The 21495-nt window shown below is 42.4% G+C and overlaps 1 protein-coding gene across 4 annotated transcripts in view; it reads left to right on the forward strand.

The window, feature by feature from the left end:
* The window catches only part of NTM (neurotrimin), a 967921-nt gene that overhangs the window by 364818 nt on the left and 581608 nt on the right, over nt 1-21495 (forward strand). Inside the window, exons 1-2 of one of the 4 annotated variants that reach the window (XM_047692553.1) lie at nt 16967-17052; nt 20330-20398. The exons of 1 other annotated variant lie outside the window; for it this stretch is intronic. The gene's annotated coding sequence lies outside the window, so the exon portion shown is untranslated. Of the gene's footprint in view, nt 1-16966; nt 17053-20329; nt 20399-21495 lie in introns of those variants that run through there. 2 more of the 4 variants (XM_047692554.1, XM_047692555.1) reach the window with 2 other exon arrangements.

Below are 21495 nucleotides of genomic sequence, written 5' to 3' on the forward strand. Positions count from 1 at the left end.
GTTCTGCTGGGGGGAGCCGTGGGGGTTTCAGCCCACTCCTCCTGTATCAGCCTCCACCAGAGGACGTGCCCTCTCTTCGGGAGTCTTGATACTCTCCTACTCCTATGGATGATTAGAAGGACAAGGTAAGTAGATATGGTAGAGAACAAAAAAAAAAAAAAAAAAAAGAGAGAGAGAGAGAGAGAGAGAATCTTCCTTCAGAAGGTGACTTTCAGGGTTGGCGAGATTTAATTTATTTCTCCGTGGCAACCATCAGGGACAGACATCTTTCACAGAGCTGGCCGGGCACATTTCCTGCATGCTGGTGGGATGGGGACACACAGTGCTCTTTCTCAACCCTGGAAAAGTGAAACATTGCCCAATGGGGAGCTCTTCATTGACTTCTATGAAGGGATGTGATATAGCCAGATAGGTGTGGTGAAAGTTTTAGAGACAGGAAAGGAGGAGCCTGCAGAGGGAAAGACGGATGCTCCAGAATGCATTTCTTCACTCTGTACCCAGGCACTGAGTTTGCTTTGCTTCATCTGTATGGTATAATTTTCCAGGTCAAGATAAGCATGAAACATGTTGTCTGCCTCCTCCTGTACAATTAACAGTTTCAGGTTGTGCTCAGATGGATAGATCTGTGAGATACTAGAGGCATTAATAAGCCTATGCATTTAAATAACCTTTATCTTCCAAGGAGCTCATAAATGATGGAACACTGCTTTTTTTTTTCCTCCTTGCTTCAGATACTTAGTGTTCTTATAAAACTTTGAATTTCAGTATTATCCTTCATGAGGCCATTGCACCATAATGGAGTAAAAAAAAAAAAAAACAGTAACAACGATGTCAACAAATTATGGTAACAAAGTCTCAGCAATAGGTACAGAAAAAGAAATCAGAGAACTGAAATCAGAGCTTCAGTCCTGAGTTAGTCACTTACTGACTTGCTGCAGTAGTTTTAGCCAAGCCACTTAATCTTAAACACTCAATTTCATTACCCGTAAAATTGGGGTAAATGTATCTATCCTGTAAGGTCATGGTAAGGACCAAGATGAGATACCTACTTCATTGTGAAACATTATACAAATGTGAAATGATTATTATAATCATTTCTTGGAAGCCACTGCATCCCTAAGGAGCAGTTTGCTTTTTATATAAATATGCCAGAGGGAAACCAAGGCACAGATGGAAAATGTACTTTTTCCTACTGCAATCTATAAACTAACAACTCCCAAAACTATTAATGCAGACAAAGCTCCTGTGAGCTAAAAATTCCTACGTCAAGATGCTGGCTGAATAACTTACCAGCACCCACTTCGGCATCTTTCTGAGTTTCTGTACAAACCTGTCGCTCCTCTCCGGGGCATTCTGTCACATGTGGCAAAGGTTTCTGTGCCGGGAGCTGGCACCCCTTACTGGCCTGACCTCCTTACACAGTGGACAGGCCTGACTGCACCTCCCCAAGCGTTCTGCCTCAGCCTCCTTTTTGCTCTCCAGACGACTGGTATCTCAGTGAAGCTCCTCCTGTTTCTACTAAATGCTGTAGCTTCGCAGCTGGGCCCTCTGCCTCTGGCGGTCTGTTCCTCACCCCTGAGGTCATCTTCCACAATCACACCAGAACTATGTCTGTAAAATGCGACATTAACCATGTCAATCCTAAATGTAACCACTTCCTGCCCCGCCCCCAAGCCCCGCCTGCTGCCATGGACCGTAGAATAATTTCAAACTTTCTATCAAAAGAAAGAGGATTCTTTCTTATCTGACCTCTATAACACTGACCTACCACCAGTCCTACCTTTCATTGAAACCTCCAGCGACACCAAGTCAATTTCCTGAAAGCCCTATGCACTTTTCGTGTTTATGTCACTGAGGTTCTGTTCTCTTGGTGTGGAATTCCTTTCCCTTGTTTTTTCATCTGGCAAGCTCCTCATCATCCTGTGACCTCAAGGGTGCCCCCAATAGGACACAGCCTGCACATTACCAACTTGTCACCCTGATAGATGATGGGACGGGCCTCCCACTGTGCTCACGGGGCACCCCACTGCACCTGTCACCTGTCATGGTGACTTTGGTCTTACCTGATAAATCTTTCTTAGAAGAATCCATTGATTGGAGTTGAGAAGTTCTGATGCTACCGTTCATCCAAGGTTAAGGTGTCCTGGGTCAAACGTGTTCAGTTCTATGGTAGAGCTGTGTATGTTTGGTCATGTCATTACTCAGACTCAGGCATCTTTGTTAAGGGTTTATTATGGGACACATACTGCAGTAGATTCCAGGTAACACAGGAGTTCTTGGTTAGGTGTTCAGGGTGTGCACTACCTAGTATATAAATGTAGACCCAAGCTTCCTTTGTAGTCCCTAGAACTAGTCGAAGTTCTGAAAGTAGAGGCCTACAGCAAGCAGGAAATGATTCTTACCAGCAGGGGTCACTGCAGCTAACCAGACGCCCAGACACAGTTCTCATCCAGAGGCATTAGGAGCTCCGTCTTGAATTAATAACATTCTAAACGTTTTCTATTTATATGTGAAAATTCACATTTCTTTGCCTTTTGGGACTAGACTAGATCTATTCATTCTCCTTTAATGGCTTTGTAAACACTGTGTCTACTGTGACCTGCTCCCCTCCTCCCTCTCTCCCTGTGCCCATCTATTGCCTCTTACTATACAGAGTGAGGAGTGATTTTTATTTTGATTGTATTCATTTCCTATAAGGAAAGAGGCTGTGAGTGAATTGTACATCGGTTCAAATGACTTTCTGTTTTGAGAATGTTCCCAGAAGGGTGCAATTCTTTTAATTTATTTAATCTGATGTGCTTTTTCAGAATCACTCTCCTCTGCAAAACAGATGGGAGGGGACCACACAGCACTACCTCTCTCTCTCTGCTCCCCGTGGAGACTGGGCTCTCAACATTAAGTGTGGGGGCCGTGCGTAGCTGCGTGGTGCCACAGTGTGGTGCAGAAAAGCTCCTCCAGCAGCATGAGGTCCTTGGCATCAGAGGGGGCCTGGCTTTGCTTTCTTCTTGGGCCCGCCTCTCTGGCTTGTCCCCTGTTTTGTCTGGACCAAGAATAAAGGACACAGAGCAGTGTATGTCCTTAGCACTTGGTTCCACAAACGTGGCACGTGAATGAGCCCTCTTTGGGCATTAAAAAGATCAGTGGTTGAAGCAGGAGTGTGTGTTGGAGAACATGTAATAGGAGCAGCCAACTTTCGTGCCCACTGAAAATTTGTTCTGAATAAACTCATCCACAGCTGTATGAGTCGTCAAGAGCATGGGCTTATAGGTCCCACGGATGGAGATGTGAATCCCCGCAGGCCACTCCCCAAGAAGGGGAGTGAGCAAACTCAGGTGTTTAGCCAGTGTCCTAGTGTGTAGTAAAGGAAGGACAATAACATCCACCCCCAAGAGTGGGTGTAAAGGCATAGAGTAAAGGAGTAAGGCATAGAGGAGTCAAGGCATGGAGTCCACAACATGCTCAACCCCGTGCTCTGTCTGGCACCCAGTGAGCATTGAAAGTGGCAAGAAGCAGAAAAGCTATTATGATTAACTGCACAGAGTTAACACTGCAAGGAAATCATTCTTTTCTTTCTTTCTCCAGTTCAAGGGATTAGGCTGTTCCTGCTTTGGATACCTAAGCCCCAGGACCCATGTCTGCTCTAGCACGTACATCTCCACATATTCATTGTTCTATCTGCGGGACCACTAGACTTCTTTCCTGTGGGCTCTACAGGGCAGAGACAGAGTCACCAATGTCTTTCTGTCTGCCTGTCACATCTAGGCAGGGTTCTGTCCTGGAGAAGTGGCCCCATGAAGACCCACTGAAAGAAAGCTGGGCAAGCTGTCCCATGGCCATTTGCTCTGTGGTTTATTTATGTTCCCACTTAGGTGACCTCAGGTGACAAGCCATTAGGCACCTGTTTATATGTGACAGAGAAAGGGCACCAATTACCTTTTGTCCCCAATTCTCTCTAATTTTATCTTTAAGAATATCTATCTTGCATCTCTTCTTGACAGAAACATCTTTTTCTTTTATTCGTAAGACTAGGTGTTGCCAATTTTGTCCAGGGCTGTTAGATATGGTTGTTCAAGCTGGACAGTCCACCCATCTGTGTGTGGTGGCCTCAAATCTCACTCAGCGTCTACTTAGAGAGAGAGACCCCTAAGACATTCCATGAAGTCACATGCACATTGCCACATACTTGTGTATTTTTACTGTCTTTATTTTTGCAGTCAGGAAAAATGTTACTCTGGCAACAAGATTATCACCTCCTTCCCTGTAGGTTGCCACTCCAGCTTTCTGTACAAGTTACTGTGACAATTACAGTTCGTTAATACCTCCGTCAACCTAACTGCTCAAGCAGGGACCCAGTAGCCTCCCTACCTCCCTCTCCTGCAGTACTGTAATCTGAGTTTTCACCAAATCGTGTGGATTTCCTCTCCAAGATTCATGATGGATTCTTTCATTTCCTCTCTGTCCACCAAGGGCACACTTTGGCCACCTTCTTCAACCACAGTGACAGCCGTGGGCTAGCGTCTCACTCTGCGTACCTCAGAGATTCATTCAAATCTAACCTATTACTGGAGTCTGGGTGAGATTTGGAAAAGCATTCATTAGCTTATGCTCCCCCCATTCCCTTACCAGTGAATTTCCACTCCACTCAGGACCAGAGAATGATTTCCATGATCTGGAGGCTTCTGCTGTGATCCCAGGCAACCTCTTCATTCTCTTCATGTGCCATATGCCACTGCCTCTGTGTTCTCAACCACATGGACCTTCTTTCAGTCCTTTTCATCCAGTGGTCTTCAAATACATCCTTCCCTATATCTGCAAGACACCACCCCACCTCACTGCCTCTGCAAGTCCTGCTCACTCTCAGGGTGTGTCAGATGTTCTTCCAGAAGGCTCATCTCACTTTCTAGTCTAAATTGAGTGGTCTCTGTTAGCACACAGTAGTTATTAATACTGCTAGTGATACTGATTACCAGGAGTAGATACATATTCATGAGTGTTGTTTTTTTTTTTAGATTTTTATTTATTTATTTATTTGAGAGAGAAAGAGAGAGAGAGAGAGAGAGAGAGAGCATGAGAAGGGGGAGGGTCAGAGGGAGAAGCAGACTCCCTGCTGAGCAGGGAGCCTGATGCAGGACTTGATCCTGGGATTCAGGATCATGACCTGAGCTCAAGGGAGTCACTTAGCCAACTGAGCCACCCAGGCGCCCTTCATGAATGTTTCTTAATATCTCCTCACATACTAGATTTGGCTCCGTGTCACAAGGAATCATGTCTGCTGCTGTTGTTGCCATTTTATACTCACTGCCGAGAGTGAAGTTCCTGCCCAGCCCCACATCCCCCAAAATAGATGCTCAAAGAATTGTTCAATGAATGGAGAAACCATTACTTTTCTTTTTCTGAGTACTTTAAAACTCAGTTGATCTGTGAAATGCAGACCAAAACCACTATGAGATACCATACCGATTATAACGACTAATACTTAAAAAAAAAAAAAAAAAAAGCTGACCATAAGTAGGTGTTGGCCAAGATGTGAAGCCACTGGAACTATCAAACACCGATAGTAGGAATGTAGAGGACTAGAACTACTTTGAAAAATATCATGGCAATTCGTCATAAAGTGAAACATATAACCACCATATGATCCTGTCATTTCAGTCCTTAGCATTTATCTGAGAGAAATAAAGTGATATGTTTATGCAAAGAGTTGTACATGAATGTTAACAGTGGCTTTACTTATATTAGTCAAACCTGGAAACAATCCTTGTCCATAAAAGGATGGATGGCTAAACAAATCATGATGAATCCATATTATGGACTATGACTCTACAATAAATAAGAATGAACTATTAATGCAGGCAACAGTATAGGTGAATCTCAAATGGTTATGCTGAGCCAAAGAAGGCAGATACAGAAGAACACAGATGGTACAATTCTATGATTCCATTTGTATAAAATTATTGGAAAAGAAAAACTAATTTATAATGAGAGAAAGCAGAGCAGTGTTTGTCTAGGGCTGGAGGGGCATGGGCTTGACGGCTAAGGGTGTGAGGTAACATCCTGGGGTGATGAAAATGTTCTCTCTTCATTGGAGTGGTGGTTACACAGATGTATACATTGAGCAAAACTCGCTGAGCCATACTCTTAATGGATACATCTCATGCATATATCCATACATATGTGTATATATAATGCCTTGATAAAGTTGGATGAAAGGCTCAGTTAGACACATCAGGGAACATCAGTTTTAAATGGTCGTAGATAGAGGTTTTGCTCTTGGCCTAGGAGGAGTCCCTGCAAGCCCAGGGAGTAGAGACTAGCGATGACGGCAGAGGAGAAAGCAATTAAATTTTCTTTGACAGGATTTTCAGTTTGTCACAGCAAAGTGAACCTGACAGCTCAAGGCATTAAGATAGAGATAGATTACACTTAGGGTTGCCAAAAAAAAAAAAAACACAAAAAAACAAACCAAAAACCCAAAATACAGGATATTCAGCTACATTTCAGTTTATGACAAATAACACATCAATTTAGTGTAAGTGTGTCCCTCACAATATTTGGGACATACTTATGCTAAAAATATTAATTTGTTACCCATCTATATTTCAAATCTAACAAGGTGTCCTGCGTTTTTATTTTCTAAACCTGGCAGCTCTTCCAGCATACCGTATTATCACCAAAATGTTTGAATGTATATGTGGAAAGATTTTCTTTTGAGCATGTTTTGCATTTTATGATGCCACTCACATGGAAAATTAGAATCAATACTATGTAGCAAAAATAATGTGGATTTCGTAGTGAGTCAGACCTTGATTCTAATCCCAACTTTGCTTCCCAACTCATTCTGAGAGTTTGGCCAAGCTATTTAACATTTCTGCTAAATGAGGATAGTGACATCTCTCTCAGTATTATTTGAGGAGTGGCAACAGAAGAATTTTGGCAAACAGAAGGTGTTTGGCATTCCTAATCAAAAGGACAGTTTCCTTTCCTTCTGCTGCCCTGCTATGGTCAGTAGGGGTCAGCGTCTAGACTTTCAGACACACTAACATTGTGATGCCTGAACCCTGAGCAAGAACAGCACGTCGTTGGCAGTGAGTGTACTCCTAAAAGGGATGCTGGGTTGTCATCTTGATTATCATCATCAGTATCCCACACTCTCTGTTTTGTGAAGAGGTAGGTGTTGTAGCAGTGGCAGTGGGAAAGAGAATGAGCAGTGGCAGTAGGAAAGAGAATGGGATGTCCTTTTCACAGCCTGCTAAAGCTTCTTGAGACAAGGAAGGAGGCGTGGAGTTAAAGAGAAACAGGGAGAGGTCTTGATCTACTCTGAAGAAACTGGGTGTGGTGGGGGGAACACCCTCATGTTAAATAATTGCTACAATAGGGAATTATTTTATTTCAGGAAGAGAAGCAGAAAGGGTGTTCAGGGGGATAGTGAAAACTGCTTACTCCCCTTACTTACTTTACCTGACAATAACACATAGACCTTAGGGCTCTCGGTGGAATTTATGACTAGTAAATTCCCAACCGTTCAAAGAAAATGCTTCTTTATCTGCTATGCAGTTCACTGCTGTGGGAGGTCATTCAAGCAGAACCAGGGGCTATGTTTCAAAAAGGGACCTGGAAATTTTATGATCCATAAAATCTTAGCTGTTCGTGCAGCATGGAGCGAGGGCATGGAATGCCACCTGAGAGCCCAGAGTGAAAGCTGATGCCTTCAGCGGGGATGGGCTATCTTTGGGCCACTGTCCTAGTTCAATATATCCTCCAGCTCATGGCCCTGGGAACATCGTATCTTTCTTGACCCTTCAGTCCTAGACCTGGTAGAGACTTCCTTTGTTGTGAATCTACAGGACCTTTCAAAATTTTCTCTTTCCCTTTTCCCATAACTGGGTAACTAGCTCCCAGTATGATATTCCTTCTGTTAGAATTCTCCCATGTTTGCATTCTGCCTGACTGGCCCCTGACTGATGTGCCTGGACATACCATTTTCCCAGGATATTTCTTCCTGTCACACCATCTTAATAGGGTAGATACATCAACAGAGATCAGCGTAGCTGCATGGTCAAGGCAAACCTGAATGGAAGGGGACTTGGGTGAAGACTCTCTTCCCGCTCGTCTAGTACTCTGAAAATGTGCTAGCTCTGTAGTCAATGCTCTGTGACGAGTGATTGCCCCCCTTGGCTCAGGTGAGATGGAAGCAATGGCAGGACATGATTTTCTGGACTTCCACTAGCGTGGCTTTGAGTGAAATCACCATGTGATTATTGTTGTTATGTTTGATGTTTTGTTTGTCTAGGAGGAGCTTATCTCTAAGGTATTCATGCAAAACCAGGATTAAAGTCATTTCATTTTGTGATGGAGGAACTTAACCAGAGCAGGGGCAGTAGGACAAAGATTAGTAAAAATGTACCCAAATTGAGAAAAGAAACCCACTCCAATATTAATGGCAGAGGATACTTTTTTAAAACATCGTCATGAGAAAGTATATTCCAGGGGGTGAAATGTGGTTAAAGGATTTAATGTTTATACTATTCTATCATCTTAAAATTTTAAACAGAACTCCACTGGATAGTTTAGGGGTTTAAATGTGTCATAGTTTCAAAAGCCTCCAGCTAGTCACTGGACATTGCAGACGTCTGCTGAAAGCAAGTAGTCTTACTTAAGGAATGAGCAGGAAAGCCCACAATTTTTAAGTCCTGGGACACCTGGGTGACTCAGTTGGTTGGGCTTCTGCCTTCGGTTCAGGTCATGATTCTGGAGTCCTGGGATTGAGTCCCTCATCAGGCTCCCTGCTCATTGGGAAGCCTGCTTCTCCCTTTACCTGCTGCTCCCTCTGCTTGTGCTCCCCCTCTCTCTCTCTCTGTCAAATAAATAAATGAAATTAAAAAAAAAAAGATTTTTAAGCCCTATATAGATGACTTTATATAGTTTTACATTGTTCCACTTGGGTGGCCAAGAATAAGCTTCATTTAAATATAGAGTTACAATTCTTATCATTCTTCTCACTTTCATTTTGAGAGTAAACTTCTTAATCCAACTCAGTCCTTTTTTCCCTCCCAGTAGCTAGTTGTAGCAAACTCTGATGATGTGGGCTTGTAATATAGGCATGCTTCATATCTGGACATTTACAGGAAATTGAATCTTATTTACATTTGAAAAAATTGAGTTGCACTTCACATTCACTACAAAATAAGATCTTTGAAACAACATCCACGGAGCTCTTCTAAAGAGAGAGACAGAGAGACAGAGATTGAAAGTCTTTTTTTAGAAGGAGATTATTATCCCCAAATTTACCAGTTTGGTGCACTTGGAATTTTTAGAATGATATTGTCTTAAAACATCTACCCGCCTAGATGAGTCTTTTTTAAATGACTTTTTTTTAAAGATTTATTTATTTATTTGACAGACAGGAATCACAAGGAGGCAGAGAGGCAGGCAGAGAGAGAGGAGGAAGCAGGCTCCCCGCTGAGCAGAGAGCCAGATGCAGGGCTCCTTCCCAGGACCCTGGGATCATTACCTGAGCTGAAGGCAGAGGCTTTAACCCACTGAGCCACCCAGGCGCCCCCTAGATGAGTCTTAATACAGAAGCAGTGACTATTGGACCATAAGTAGATCACCTATCTTCATTGACAAAAGGAACCAAACTTTGTGAGTTCAGATATTCCATTTTTGAAAAATTTAGCTGAAGATAATGCAAAGAGAAGACTAGGGCCGTACCCTTATGTTACTGTTTAGAATACATTCTTTGAAAATCTTCACACCTTTATGATTCTACTTGGAACATGGCAGCCATAACAAGAGGGTTCACCGCTGTGCCACTCTGGTACCAAGAGAAGGATTGGAAGCAACATTTTTACTGTGCTTTTTATTCTCTGGTACTTTTCATCGGCATATTTATAAGTTCTCTAAAAAATGCTTCAGGCTTTTTAGGGAATGAGAAAATAATTCCACCTTCATGGTTCCAAGTAAAGTATTCCTGAGGCTACATAACCAATACTGCATCGGCTAAGATTGCCTGGCGGTCTGGAACCTGAGAGCAAACAGAAGACAGTACTCAATTTACACAGCTTTGCAGATCTTATTCAAATACACACTGGAACATGGACATTTTCATTGGCTTACCAACTTTTCTTTCTTTACCCTCCTCCTTAGCTCTTATCCCTTCCTCCTTTTATTTCTGACTCATTTGTTTCGAGAACACACACTGATATAGTGAACAACAGTTTCATTTGCCTGAAGTAACAAATTCACAACCATACAAAAAAAAATTGTGAGAAATCAGAAAGAAGCCTGCTCTTCCATTAGAGGCTACTGTCCTAAATGCATTTAAGATATTTTTTGTGTGATATTAATCCTTGGGTTTGTTAGGGCTTATTTTCATAGCTGTTACCAAACTTTCTGGGAAAGAATGTACTTCAGGTCACTAAATTACCTTCCTGAAATTGATATGATAGGAAGCAAGAATCCATTGAAACCCTGATTCCAAATGGATTTATCTCTCCATGAAAGGTTCCAAGTTTCATTTTTATTTTTAGTGCTTTTTTAGGTACTCTTTATAGGAGGGAGAAGGCGATGTCAGAGTGTTAATGAAAAAACTAAATAACTCTGAACATGAACCCATCATCTGAAAAACAGAAGCTAATTTTGAATTATTAAAGGAGGCTGGATCACAACTCACCACTGAGAAACAGAGGGAGGGAAAATGGTGTTTGGGAAGTCCAATTATTTCTGAACCAGAGACAGTCTTATTAAGTTGGGCAGAAAATTAATTAGGCTAATTAGAAAACCTCATTGGAATTCAGCAAGGAGTTATGAGAGGAAACATGACAACACTGGTTGTGATGGGAGAGGGAGAAGGTTCTGGGGGAGAGTGAAATGAGTTTTTCAGGAAGCAGTTGGAGGGTGATTCACGCACATTGTGGTTGGTCATGGGGTCACTTCAGAGGGAAGCAGAAGCATTTTTATAGGCTTCTGTTCCCAGTTGTGGATCTTCAAGGAGTATTAAAAATGCTGTCTGGTGTATGTTATAAGGGGGGAAAGAGAGAGAGAGAAAAAAAACTAAGATTTATTCTGAAGCTTCAGGGGGATTTTATATTTATTTTGGTATTTCCGATATGCTGGTTCATCAGCATGGCTCATTGTTAAAAAGTGCTGGGTGGGTGGTTTTTTATCTTCACGGATTTATGGAGTCCTTAAAACATCTGTTCCGTTCTGATTCCCCCACTCAGTACAAAGACGTTAGTCAGGGGAAGTGTCTAACATTGCACTGTTTCAATGCACTGACGTTGGCAACAGCTAATAGAGATAACCCTGATGAGAGAATAGTGGTGTCTGGGGGCTGGGAAGCAAGGCCAGGGGATTCCATATCCAGGAACAGACTCATGGAAATGAGGGCACATAATGGGACTTGGTGACACAGACACTGAGACTTTGAAGTGAGGCAAGAGGGGCCCCAGAAATAGGACACATAGAAGATGAGCAAGCTGAGGAAACCTGCTTCCGGGTGATCACGATGAAGGAAAATGGCCTCCACATGTCTTCTAGAGCCCTTGATAGTGCCCTCCTCCTTGATGGGCCCCCAACTGAGGAGGTATCATCCTGGCTCTTAGGGGATAATTCTTACTTCTGTTGTTGTTTCCTGAGAAAGAAGGGTGCAATATAGCCCAACTCGTCAGGATGGAGAGCATCTCAAAAAGGAGACCTTTTCCACATGGAATGGGGTAGAACAGAAGTCTTGAGGACAAAGATGCTACCATGGATCAGAGACTCCTCAAAAGAGGCAAGACAGAGGGAACAGAACTGGTAGTTTTTTGTTTTGTTTTGTTTTTAATTTTATTTTTTATAAACATATATTTTTATCCCCAGGGGTACAGGTCTGCGAATCGCCAGATTTACACACTTCACAGCACTCACCATAGCACATACCCTCCCCAATATCCATAACCCCACCCCCCCAACCCCCCTCCCCCCATCAACCCTCAGTTTGTTTTGTGAGATTAAGAGTCACTTATGGTTTGTCTCCCTCCCAATCCCATCTTGTTTCATTTACTCTTCTCCTACCCCCTTAACCTCCCGTGTTGCATCTCCTCTCCCTCATATCAGGGAGATCATATGATAGTTGTCTTTCTCCGATTGACTTATTTCGCTAAGCATGATACCCTCTAGTTCCATCCACGTCGTCGCAAATGGCAAGATTTCATTTCTTTTGATGGCTGCATAGTTTTCCATTGTGTATATATACCACCTCTTCTTTATCCATTCGTCTGTTGATGGACATCTAGGTTCTTTCCATAGTTTGGCTATTGTAGACATTGCTGCTATAAACATTCGGGTGCACGTGCCCCTTTGGATCACTACGTTTGTATCTTTAGGGTAAATACCCAGCAGTGCAATTGCTGGGTCATAGGGTAGTTCTATTTTCAACATTTTGAGGAACCTCCATGCTGTTTTCCAGAGTGGTTGCACCAGCTTGCATTCCCACCAACAGTGTAGGAGGGTTCCCCTTTCTCCGCATCCTCGCCAGCATCTGTCATTTCCTGACTTGTTAATTTTAGCCATTCTGACTGGCGTGAGGTGATATCTCATTGTGGTTTTGATTTGTATTTCCCTGATGCCGAGTGATATGGAGAGAACTGGTAGTTTTTAATATTTTTATGTGTCAGAGGTTTTTTCTGCATTAACCCCTCTATTCTTCATAGTGGTCCAACTTAGTAGGTATTGCTAGCCACATTACACAGGTGAGGTAACAAATTTCAGGCATCAAAGCCATTTAGGATCCACACCTAATAAAAAGAGAAAGCTGGAATTCAAGCTCAGTGCTCTATAGACTGAATGTTTGTGTTCCCCCAAATCCATGTGTTGAAGTCATACTCACCCCTATGATGTTTTGGAGATGGAGGGCAATTAGGGGGCAATTCGGGGGGCAATTAGGGTTAGATGAGGCCATGAAGGTGGGACCCTCATGATGGGATTCATAGCCTTATCAGAAGAGGAAGAGAAGGAGAGAAAGAGATCTTTTTCTCTCCATGTTATGGAGGAAAGGCCATGCAAGGGCAGTGAGAAGGCAGCCTTCTGCAAGCCAGGAAGATGGCTCTTACCAGAACCCGACCATACTGGCACCCTGATCTAGGACTCCAGCTTCCAGAACTTGAATGAATAAATAGTCTATTGTTTAAGTCACCCAGGCTATGGTGTTTATCATGGCAGTCTGGGCTGGCTCATATACCAAGTGTGTTTACTTTTGAAGCCCTGGGACATTCAGTAAACCCACAGTGCCTCCAGGAGCCACCTCAGTAGTCACTGAGGAAACTGAACATGCTTTGCATATGTTCCCATGAGGTTCAGGGTAATGATGGTAATTCCTCAAGTCCTTGTAAAAGTTTCTGCAGTCCCAGGATAATGGAAACTTACCCTGCTCACCTAGACAAAGCTCTACTCTTACCTTCCTCTGGGAAAGGGTACAAAGATCTTAGTCACTGGATTTAAAGTTGAGATATTGGGGGTGGGACAAAATGATGCTAAAAGGGTCTGGATTCTGAGTGTCCTTCAGCACAGTGGTTCCAAACACAGACAGATGGGCAGCATGGTCTCCCTGTAGGCCAGGGGCAAGCCAGAGCTGCATGTTGGAAAATTACAACCTGAATTTCTGGGGCTGACACTGGGCAGGCCACTTACACTCCCTCAGGTCCAGCAGGTGTGGTGGCCTCTTGGCCCCTCCTTGGCATGGTCCTCTTCTGAGGCTGTCCTTTTCCCATCACTAAGTTTGCCTGTCAAGCTGAGCCAAGTAATTAGACAGGAGTCAATTAGTTCTCCCCAATAGACTGCTCCCCTGTCTATTCCCAGACTCCCAGGTGACCCCATTATGATGATGGCCCAACCTGGCTGCTCTCAGAACAGGCCTGATGGAGAAGTGAGAGCCTCCTTGAAATGTGAATTACAGAGAGGCTGGCAGACTACGACTCTGTTCCCTGCTGGTTCTGGACAGGAGCCTTCTGCCTCCCCATTGTCACTGCTGAGCGATGCCATGTGCTTATTCATCCTGCATGCTGCTGGCATTCCAGGAACATCCCATCGTGCCATTCATTCCAACAATGGGCTCGGTCTGCTGACACCGGGGAGACAGGTAGATTCAGAGTGCAAAATGTGTTGCTATACACTGGCTTCCCAATCTGAACTCAGTCGGTAGAGCAGGTACCTATTTTTATATTCTCAGGTATATAACAATGTCCCTCACTCTAGACCTCGATAAACACACCCTTTAAAAATTTTTTATTTTATAAAATCGAGGCAACCTAACTGCAAAACTTTGGGATAAAAAGATGAGCAAGTCAGTCAGTCATCTGGTATTTGATATAACATCAAACATCTTTGCCTTTACAAATATTTGAGTATGTTAATATTGTGATAACACAACCAAAGGAACATCATGATAGGGGGATTGTGTGTTTCAATAATCTCAAAAAATTTTCTAAAGAGTATCATTCTTAGCCTCTGGCAAGCTTCCCATCCTGTGTGCACATTGTAGTCATTGAGTTCATGCAGGTAGCTGAAGAGTGGGTTGTGTAATATATAATGGAGCTAAATTTTGAGATAAATTTAAACATAGAGATTAAATGTGTATCACATGTGGTAACTGTTCAGTTAAGGGGATTATATTATCCAAGTGATTTATAGCTTTAGACAAATTACTCCGTGTGTTGAGCTTGATAAAATTCCACACACATGTCTGAATCTAGAATGGGAAGCGGAAGCATCTTCATACTACGAACCCCAGAACTCCTCATTCTGGGCCCATGTGGCTTTGCTTTGTATCCATTGGAAAATCCTTTCTTTCTTTCTTTTATTTATTTTTTCTTTTGTGTTGCTTAATGGTTTCCTTTTCTCTTCCATTTCATAAGCTGCTTTATATAGCTCATGTCCCCGTAGCTCTAGGATAATTTATTATTTAATTATGTCAGCATTACATAATTCTTCAGCTTCAGCCTTCAATGTTTCTATTGTTGTTAATGTAACTGCTATAGAGGCAAGTAAGTTTTATTTATTGTTTCCATTGTAGAGCAATAATTATGTAACTCTGCAATTCTGCAACTATTATTCCTATTTGTTTAATTACATAACTATAATGATATTAAACCGCTAAAACATTTGGTGATAGATTTATGCAGAAGATGCTGGGAGACAGCAATAATAATGATATATCAGAGTAATAATAAAACTAAATAATAGTATTAATATTAATATTAATGACAATAATGGTAATAAGCAGCAACATTACCATTTGCTCTTTTCTTCATGCTGTATTTGGTCTCTTTAATGGGTTCCTTCCCAAACCTCTGTGGTTAATTAGCTATATAACATTTGGTACTCAGCAGTGGGTACAACCTCATTTCCAGACTTTACCTGGCAAGGCTGTGCTTTATGGAATACCAGATGGAACGGGGCTGTTCTGTCCTTTTTTATAAGGCTTGGAGTGGGCAGATTTCTTTTTTCCCTGAGTTACCTGGGGACCTTTCATAGACAGGCTACCTGGTGCTGAGAGACACAGATGTTGCAGAATCCTGAGAACCTGAGGTGTGTTTGGGATTCAGGTGTGTGCTGTGGATGTGCCATTTTGGTAGAAAGAGCATGGGGCTTGGAGAGACCGATCTGACTTGAATTCCAGCTCTGCCACTAACTAGTGACCTTGAGCAAGTTCACTATCTCCTTTGGGCCACACTTCCCTCATACCAAAAATGAGGATAACAATATCTACACAGCAAGACTGTGTGTGAATGAAATAAAATAATGGGTGCAGATGACCAGGTCTGTGGTTAGCTCTTGTTTTGGAGCAATAGGTCAAATGAGATTAGGAGGGAGAATCCGCCTCCACGCTGCTTCCTAATATGAATCACCTTGTTCTTGCCTTCTCGACTCATGACCAGGAGCTCCCTCCTTCCCAGAGCCCCCCAAAGTCACCAAAACAGTTGCAGAGATAACATGGAGCCAGTGATCACTGCACACTCCCTTCCTTTCCTGTGTTATTTAATTAATCATCCCAGCCACCCTAAAAGGTAAGGACGATTATTTATTTCTGAGTTGAGAAAATCAAGACACAGAGAGGTTAAGAAATGTGCGGAAGTCCTCCCAGCTCATTGGTAGTGAGCTCAGCCAGAGGGGCTTCACAGCAGGTGTTCTTAGTGACATTCTACATTCCTTCCAGGTGCATAACCAGCAGCTGCAGAAGGAAGCAGCCCTGTGAGCACCTCTTCCCTCTGGGGAACCAACTATCTCTTTCCCCCTTCCACCTCTCGGGTGCATTTTCTGTAGAGTAGTGTATCTAATCATCTGAAAATGCAAATCAGTGACATAATTGCTACTTTAGATCCTCCAATGGTTTTCCATGCCTCTCAGCCTTTTGCTAGGGCCTACATCTAAATATCTGTATGATCTGGGGCGCCTGGGTGGCTCAGTGGGTTAAGCCACTGCCTTCAGCTCAGGTCATGATCTTGGGGTCCTGGGATCGAGTCCCGCATTGGGCTTTCTGCTCAGCAGGGAGCCTGCTTCCCTTCCACTCTCTCTGCCTGCCTCTCTGCCTACTTGTGATCTCTGTCTGTCAAATAAATAAATAAAATCTTTTAAAAAATTAAAAAAATAAAAATAAATAAATATCTGTATGATCTGACCTTGTCTCTTGCTATTCTCTATCATCGGGCAGGTCCCAGACCTTCCCTGACTGTGCCGGTCTCCACCTTTGTTTCTCTTGAGGAATTACACTCAAGTTTCCTATACCTGGAATGCTATCATCTCATCCTATAAATCTCCACTTATATAGCATTTCCCCCAAAAGACTTACTTAAATTAACTTGGGCCCCATATCTTCCTATTCATTAACAAGCATCTTATATGTTTCACGTGCAGTTATATACTATGTAGCTACTATCCCTGAAGTTATTTTATTTTTCTGATCACTTGGGTTCTGCAGCATGTCCTCCACTCAAATGTAAACTTCATGAAGCTGGGCACTAGATCTGGTGTGTTCACAATCCTACCCCTGGCAAAAAGCTCAGGACCTGCGACTCAGTAAGCATTTGCTTATGGGAAGAATGACTGTCTGTCTTTGTGTGTCCATACATGCCGTTGGGGTTTAAAATAAGTTCATGTGTAATGGGAAGGAAAGGAAATTGTATTTTCTCATGAGGAGTATTAGTTAACATCCAAGATGTAATATGGCACCTATCTTAAAAGTTTAGACGTGGATGAGAATATGTTTGGGAGCCAGAAGTTGGGAGCATATTAGGACAATAATGTGGTCAGCCAGGGGATGAGTATGTCAAGGAAAAGGCAGTTGAATCAGACACACTTGAGAGGGGGAGGGAGAGAGTTCTCCTTTGTTCCATAAATGTGAGGAAAGCCAGGGTTATTGTTCCAAACTGACATTTGACTGGAACTCTGGGAACAGCTACACTTCCAAGGGGCACATGGCAGGCTCCCATTCTACCCAGAGTACCTATTGTTTGTGCACTTACCACCAAAGAAATCAGACAAGCTAAACTTGATTATTCCCCCTGTCCTCCAATCATTATTTTATTGAAGCATTTTTCCTTCCTTGGTTTACATATGTGTGTGATCTTAAAAATACGAGTTGCTTACGTATAGCAATATGGTCTTTCTCCTTTCCATTAACTATTTCCTTTTTCAGTCAGATGCTTTCCATTCCTACACATCACATTTCAGTCACTGCCACATGAAAAACAGGGAGGATGAATATTCAGATCCAGCCCCTTTTGTCCCCTTCCTCATTCACATTTTTTTTTCTCGATTCACCATCATAGGGATATTCCTCTCCCTTTTCCCCAGTGTATTTGTTACCATAACCCTGTTTTCCTCAATAGTCATCCCCTTTATTTTATTTTTAAATTATTAACTAATGTGATTAAATAGAAATCACTGGTATGTGTTTTCTTTTCTGCTGAGAGCTACAGGGACGGCAGTAAATAATATGCAAGGGTTAGCAATTCAAACTCTAGAATCAATTGGCCTGGGCTCCTAATCTCTCTTCAAGGGTAAATTACTTACCTTTTGGGGGACCTTGGTTCCTTCATCTCCAAAGGGAATTCAATAATCTGACCTCATAGGATTATTGTAAGAAATAAATAAGGTAATCCAAATAAAGTGCTTAGTAATTCCTGAATGCATGAACTACTACTACTACTACTACTACTATTATTATTTATAGTTGCATCAAAAGCATTTATGGTTCTAATAGCACCAGGAGAGAGTAAATCATTATTCCCAATCTATGGGACCAAGAACCCTAGGTCAGTGTGGACTAAATAATATGACCTAGATATTTTTGTATTATTTCTGAAAGTATGAAGTTTTTTTTTAATGTTTAATAATATAGCTCATTTAAGTGCTACTGATTTCATCAAATAAATGCAAATATTCACAGAGGAGGTGGAGGGTCTTGATAAGGTCTTTGTATCTCAAAAAGCTGTTAAACATTGGTATACGTTGCCAAGTACAAAGACCGGGCATATATCACATTCTCTACGCAGTTCCTATGAGAGCAACATATAATTAAGCATTTTTTTAAAATTTTTTTTTAAATTTTATTTATTTGACAGAGAGAGATCACACGTAGGCAGAGAGGCAGGCAGAGAGAGGAGGAAGCAGGCTCACTGCTGAGCAGAGAGCCCGATGCAGGGCTCGATCCCAGGACCCTGAGATCATGACCTGAGCCGAAGGCAGAGGCTTAACCCACTGAGCCACCCAGGCGCCCCTATAATTAAGCATTTTATAGCAACTTTTCTATCGCAGATCTCACAGAAATCATATCCTAAAGTTTCCCAGGTTTAACATTTCACAGCCATCTCTGAATCCCCTATACTTTTTTCCCCCATCCCATCAGTTCATATTTTATTCTCCAATGATTTGATATTTTTAGTTTTTAAGGTGAAAAGCCTTCTACTGAAACTATTCTTTCAATTAGGAAGAAAAGCACTCCAACCCTCTTCAAGCTTTATGCCTCTGTGAAAATGCTAGCAGAGAAACTCCAGTGTAAAAATAAGACAAGGAAGGAGGCAAGAAAGAAGGAAATTAAGGAACAAAGAAGAAAAATAAGTGTTCGTCAGTAACTAGATTCTGGCATCTCTAAGGCATTTACTATTTCCTTTTTTTTTTTTTTTTTTCTGGGAGATCAAAATATGTTGAGTTCATTAATTATAGACATTTGGATAATGCTTTCCAGGCCCTACTGGAAAGGGCCTCTACAACCCTGCCTGTGGAGCAAATTTTACTGGCTTTTTTTTTTTTTTTTAAATAAATGAGGCAACAGAAATTCAGAACATTGGTGAGAAGTAACAATGCTCAAGGTGACAGCCAGTGACTAGAATCAAGGCCATGGGTTACACAATGCTGTGTTCTTGCTACCTGTTCATGAGGAAAGGGGGGAATCAATCACATCTCTGCTTTGCATATTCTGAACCACTTGAGAAATATGCCAAGAAGTCAGATGTCCATCCAGTCTAGGTAAACTAGCAATCCGACCTTGGCCTCTCATTAACCAAGGGGCTGTACCTGGCATGGTGGAGGCAGATAATGCATCCTGGTGCACCAGTCCCAACAGAGCACACATACTCAGGAAGTTTCCCAGGCTGACAAGTCAGATAGATCTCTCCACTCCTCAGGGGAAAAGCCAGTGGGGAGGGTATTACAGAAATATCCACTCATGTTTCCTTATAGAAGTAAGAAGATAAGAAAAGATCCAAATAGTCCACATTGCTATTTTGTTTATTCATCTGTTTTTAATTAAATCATTTACCAGTTAGCCAGTCAACTGATTGGCCTCTCCCCCTGACAGAGGAGACCCTATGACCAGGCTGAGCAGGCTCAGACTTCTGTTTCCCTCCTCCTTTTCTACTAGACGTGGAGAACTCAGGTCATTACAGTTGAAAGAAAGATAAAGGGATGTATCTGTAGGCCCAGATCATCTGTGGAGATGTGATGTGGTCAACACAGCAGGGACTCTCTTCCAACAGCCACAAAAGCACTGAGTTCCAAATGATAAAACACTGTCTCAGGCTTCCAAGGACAGTCAGTGCAGCTTTCTCTGCATGAGTTCTTAGGCAAGTCTCATCAGAATTAAGTGTTTACCTTGTAGGCTCCAGGGTTGTGGCCACTTCTGAGCCCTGGCTTTATTGGTCATGAGATTTCCTTTGTAAGAAATGTCTGCTAAATTAAGTCAATAGCTGTGGGTGGAAATAATAACTTTCACACACAGAAATCTCAAAATTCTGAGCTTCATGAAACTGAATTGGAGCTTCCTGAAGTCTCCTGTTCATTGTTTCTTTTCCAGTGCTTTGCCATTGATCCCTGGGACGATTGGGAACACTGGCCCTTCACAACTTTGCTCTGCAACCTCACGGTCAGTATGATGAGTATCACTGCCTGCTACCTCATATTCCTCAGCCAATGTTTCTTGAGTCAGGATTAGGTCAAAAAGGACTGTCACTGAAGAGACACCATCTGTGTCTGTCCCTATACTCAAAGTCCATAGCTTTTTGTAGGTGATACAGTTCTTTTTGTTGTTGTTCTGTGTTCTGGACTTTGGGTTTTGTGGATGCTTAGATTGGGATGATGCTTCCTTTCACATTTCTTATAGACCCAGTGACTCACATGAAGAGGTCCTCTAAACCACGTCCCAAGCAAAACAGGGCCACCACTCCGAATAAACTGGAAAAATCCACTACCTCTAGCTGTAAAGCTTATAGAACAAGGCTGGTTGTAAAAATGTAGTTTTATAATAAAAGGCATCTTCAGAATTCTCAAGATTCTGGATCTATCTCACTGTAAAACTTTTATCCACTATATTACTGTTGTTTATGAACACAGGAAAATGCAGTTTGGTCTTCATGTGATTCTGTAAGCATACTGCTGGAGATGAAAGACTCAGGTTCAAGCTTTGAGCAGCATCCATTAAGCAGATGACAAGATTAGAAATGGAGATGCCAAGGCGTCAATCATGATTGCCCCAGGCTAAGACTACAGTCTTCCCAGGTATATGCATCAGCACTGACTGGGGCATGTTCTGGGCCTTTTATCATCTTCATCATTCAATTAACCTTGATAGCAGTTAACCTGGAGTTATTTGGCCTCCTTTGCTTCCAAGTCCATACTCTTTCATAATTTTTGTTATTCAGTCAGAAATATCAGTATTTTCAAGAAGGGGGACTCCTTATTCTGCTGGACTCATGTGGTGGGCAACCTGAGCTCTTCAGGTGTCCCGAGGAGATTTTCTATGAAGGTGATTATCCCAGATGCAGCCATCGTCAGCACCATCTGCACACACCCTTGTGTGGAGAGGTGTTCTTCCTTGCTCTAAGCTTGGGCACTGCCATCTTCCCTCCAGCCCCACTTCTGCCCTGTGGAAGTGCCTTAAAACTTAGACTGGGAGAGTATATGGACCCTGATCCCTGCATTTCTAAGTGTCATGATGTGTCTCCTTGATTTTAAGACTACCAG

The sequence above is a fragment of the Lutra lutra genome, chromosome 10 (assembly GCF_902655055.1).
Source record: "Lutra lutra chromosome 10, mLutLut1.2, whole genome shotgun sequence".
Lineage (NCBI taxonomy): Eukaryota > Metazoa > Chordata > Mammalia > Carnivora > Mustelidae > Lutra > Lutra lutra.